This window comes from Pseudophryne corroboree, chromosome 7, assembly GCF_028390025.1.
Source record: "Pseudophryne corroboree isolate aPseCor3 chromosome 7, aPseCor3.hap2, whole genome shotgun sequence".
Lineage (NCBI taxonomy): Eukaryota > Metazoa > Chordata > Amphibia > Anura > Myobatrachidae > Pseudophryne > Pseudophryne corroboree.
The window spans coordinates 128,158,096-128,162,840 of NC_086450.1; the positions used below are offsets into that span (position 1 = coordinate 128,158,096).

At 41.2% G+C, this 4,745-nt stretch overlaps 2 pseudogenes; both read left to right on the forward strand.

The window, feature by feature from the left end:
- The first annotated feature begins 424 nt into the window (after window positions 1-424).
- On the forward strand, window positions 425-543 carry LOC134947030 (5S ribosomal RNA; annotated as a pseudogene).
- A 2,609-nt stretch (window positions 544-3,152) lies between these two features.
- Window positions 3,153-3,271, forward strand: LOC134947368 (5S ribosomal RNA; annotated as a pseudogene).
- The last annotated feature ends 1,474 nt before the right edge of the window (window positions 3,272-4,745 follow it).

Sequence of the window (4,745 nt, forward strand, 5' to 3'; positions counted from 1 at the left end):
ACCCATTTTGGTAAGCCTTTACCATGCAGCCTGTGTTTACTTTCCTTTTTCCAATTAATCGTTGATTTCATGATTGTTTTATTTCATAATTTACTTAATTTTTTGTTAATTTGTGATCTCACCACATTACCATTTCTTCTCCTTCTTCTAATTTTCCCACCACCCTTTTTTTCAATAGGTAAGCCTAACCCACCTCTCTCATCCACTGTCCGCTATATATCTATATAAGACAGTGGACAGCAGAAGGCAGGGTTTCCTCCCTATTCTGAGCATATCTCACTTCTATTTTTAGTACCCTCTCATCCAGATGCGAGACCACTCTCTGCAATGCTCACAGCAACAGAGAATCTGCGCTAGAAACTGGACAGCAGAAGTACCTTGTTGCTTACTACTCATTACACTCTCTCATTTGTGTCCTAGTGTTTATTACTGCCATATTTCAGCAGCAACGCCCAATCTCATCCGACCTTGGAAGCTAAGCGCTGATAAGCCTGATCAGGACCTAGTAGGGTGACCTCTTGGGAATATCAGGTGCAGTAAGATTGTGACCTCTGATCACAAACAGCAGAAGTGTTAGAGCAACTTCTGAAACTTACCTATTCCTTATCCAAGTTTCCCGCAAACCTTCTATTTATCTACAATTGGCTTTGCCTTTAGGCTTATTTATCAATGCTCTTTTGTATCTTTAATAATCATACTTTTATCTTAAATGCTTTGTTATCTATAAGGATCTAGCCTTTTAGCAAACAGAATCTCTACCAGGTGATTACCCTCAGTCATTTGACATTTCAATTATGAACCTTTGTGCCTCTCATCTATTCTCCTGAGGTTTTAGACTAGGTGCTTACCTACAATTATCACTGCGGTGATTATATGTACATATCATTTACCTCTACTCCAATTTTGAATTTTGATTAACTCAGGCACCTTAATAATATTAATTTTTTGTAATTTTTTATGTTTTTCAGTATATTTTTCACCACAGGTGCCCATAATTTTGTATCAGGCTTATCCTGATTTCTGTCAATATATATGTTTACTTTGTGTTCTTGAACAATTTTTTTGTATCAAACTCCTCATTACTTTTATTCGTTATTAATTAAATGTTAAGTTTTAATAAACTTATTTCAAATTTCTAAGCGTTCCCCAACACAGAGTCTTTCTTTTTTCTTCTCTTTGCTTAACCATTACTGACTCTAGGAGCACCACCAACTCAAATAATTATTTAGATGTCTTCATTAAGAATCTTTAAATTTAAACTTAGTATCGTTGGTCATTCCCTGAACAGTTTTCTACAATCTGTGTATTAATCTATGTTCATCATTACCACATTTTTCCTGTGCGGAACCAAACCAAATTTCTGTTGACTCCATGGGTATATCAGATGGTGTACGTGTTCCCTCCACTTCCGCTAATCCCAAGAATTCTGAAAAGCATAAAAAGGGAAAAAGTTAAACCAATCTTCATTGCTCCGGACTGGCCAAGAAGGGCCTGGTACGCGGACCTTCTTGAGATGCTCCTGGAAGATCCGTGGCCTCTACCTCTTTGCGATCTTCTGCAACAGGGCCCGTTCTTCTATCAAGATTTAACACTGCTACGTTTGACGGCATGGAAGTTGAACGGATGTTTCTAGCCAGGAGAGGCATCCCTTTCAAGGTCATCCCGACTATGATCCAAGCCAGGAAGGGGGTAACTTCTAAAAATTACCAACGTATTTGGAAGAAATACGTCTCTTAGTGTGAACAGAAAAAACTCTGCGGTGGAATTTCATCTGGGACTTTTCTTGCTTTTTCTGCAGTCAGGTGTGGATGTGGGCCTACGTCTGGGCTCCATAAAAGTCCAGATTTCGTCCTTGTACATTTTCTTTCAGAAAACAATTGGCTTCTCTCCCTGAGGTTCACACATTCTTGAAAGGGGTTCTGCACATCCAGCCTCCCTTTGTGCCTCCCACGGCACCTTGGGATCTCAATTTGGTGCTGCAGTTCCTCCAATCGGACTGGTTTGAACCGTTACAGGAGGTAGACGTAAAATACCTTACTTGGAAGACCGTCACACGGTTAGCCTTGGCTTCAGCAAGACGTGTTTCGGAGCTGGGGTCGTTGTCTCACAAGAGCCCCTATTTAATTTTCCATGAGGACAGAGCTGAACTCAGGACTCGTCAGCAATTTTTTCCTAAGGTGTTGTCTGCGTTTCACATCAACCAACCCTTTGTGGTTCCGGTAATCACCGACACCTCTAGTACTTCAAAGTATTTGGATGTTGTGAGGGCTTTGAAGGTGTATGTGAAGAGGACAGCTCATCACAGGAAGTCTGACTCGCTGTTTGGTCTTTACGATCCCAACAAGATTGGGTGTCCTGCTTCAAAGCAGTCAATTGCACGCTGGATCAGGTTCACTATCCAGCATGCTTATTCCATGGCAGGATTGCCGATTCCAAAATCTGTACAGGCCCACTCGGCTTGGTCAGTGCGTTCTTCTTGGGCGCTTGCCTGTGGTGTCTCGGCCTTACAGCTCTGCCGAGCAGCTACTTGGTCAGGTTCAAACACTTTGCAAAGTTCTATAAGTTCGATACTTTGGCCTCTGCGGACCTTCAGTTTTAGATGAATCCTGGGAAATTCATTCCTTTGGCCTCTGCGGACCTTAATTATTGTTCTAAACCATTTTCTGGTATTTCCTTTTTAAATGTAATACTTTTTTGCAGAATCCTTTCTGCATAAACAGGGTCTTATACCCATTTTGGTAAGCCTTTACCATGCAGCCTGTGTTTACTTTCCTTTTTCCAATTAATCGTTGATTTCATGATTGTTTTATTTCATAATTTACTTAATTTTTTGTTAATTTGTGATCTCACCACATTACCATTTCTTCTCCTTCTTCTAATTTTCCCACCACCCTTTTTTTCAATAGGTAAGCCTAACCCACCTCTCTCATCCACTGTCCGCTATATATCTATATAAGACAGTGGACAGCAGAAGGCAGGGTTTCCTCCCTATTCTGAGCATATCTCACTTCTATTTTTAGTACCCTCTCATCCAGATGCGAGACCACTCTCTGCAATGCTCACAGCAACAGAGAATCTGCGCTAGAAACTGGACAGCAGAAGTACCTTGTTGCTTACTACTCATTACACTCTCTCATTTGTGTCCTAGTGTTTATTACTGCCATATTTCAGCAGCAACGCCCAATCTCATCCGACCTTGGAAGCTAAGCGCTGATAAGCCTGATCAGTACCTAGTAGGGTGACCTCTTGGGAATATCAGGTGCAGTAAGATTGTGACCTCTGATCACAAACAGCAGAAGTGTTAGAGCAACTTCTGAAACTTACCTATTCCTTATCCAAGTTTCCCGCAAACCTTCTATTTATCTACAATTGGCTTTGCCTTTAGGCTTATTTATCAATGCTCTTTTGTATCTTTAATAATCATACTTTTATCTTAAATGCTTTGTTATCTATAAGGATCTAGCCTTTTAGCAAACAGAATCTCTACCAGGTGATTACCCTCAGTCATTTGACATTTCAATTATGAACCTTTGTGCCTCTCATCTATTCTCCTGAGGTTTTAGACTAGGTGCTTACCTACAATTATCACTGCGGTGATTATATGTACATATCATTTACCTCTACTCCAATTTTGAATTTTGATTAACTCAGGCACCTTAATAATATTAATTTTTTGTAATTTTTTATGTTTTTCAGTATATTTTTCATCACAGGTGCCCATAATTTTGTATCAGGCTTATCCTGATTTCTGTCAATATATATGTTTACTTTGTGTTCTTGAACAATTTTTTTGTATCAAACTCCTCATTACTTTTATTCGTTATTAATTAAATGTTAAGTTTTAATAAACTTATTTCAAATTTCTAAGCGTGCCCCAACACAGAGTCTTTCTTTTTTCTTCTCTTTGCATACCCATGGAGTCATCAGAGCGTCTACCGCCACTGCCTGTGGGTCTCTTGACCTGGAACAATACCGCTTGAGCTTCTTGTTGAGACGTGAGGCTATCATGTCGATTTGTGGACATCCCCATTGACATGTCAAGCACCTGAACACCTCCGGGTGAAGGCCCCACTCCTTCGTTACTGCCGTCACATTGTCTGACTGAACCTGAATGGCCCGATCCTGAAGACGAGGCTTGCAGAAATGCGTAGTATACAACCCCGAATTCCAGAATGTTGATTGCAAGGACAACTTAGTTTTTTGACCATCTTTCTTGAAACTGCACCACCTTGGTGACCGCTCCACAACCTCTGAGGCTTGCATCCGTAGTTAGCAGAATCCAATTCTAAATCCCGAACCGTCGGCCCTCGATTGAGAAGTTTGAAGCCAGCACAGAAGGGAGATCCTGGCCTTTGGCAACAGTCGGATCCTCTGGTGCATGTGAAGATGCGAGCCGGACAATTTGTCCAACAGTTCCAGCTGGAAGGGCCTCGCATGAAACCTTCCGTACTGAAGCACCTCATAAGAAGCCACCATTTTCCTCAGAAGGCGAATGCAAATGCACAGATATCCGGGTTGGCTTCAGGACATCCAGAACCATCGACTGGATTACCAATGCCTTTTCCAACGGAGGAAAAAGAGGGAAAAAAAACACACACACACACCTTTCTGCGACTCTGTCCAATATCATACCCAGAAATGGAAGCCTCCAAGTTGGCTCTAAGTGAGATTTCAGGAGATTTAGAATCCACCCGTGATCCAGGAGTAGTTTGGTTGTGAGACCACTGCTGTCCAACAACCTTTCC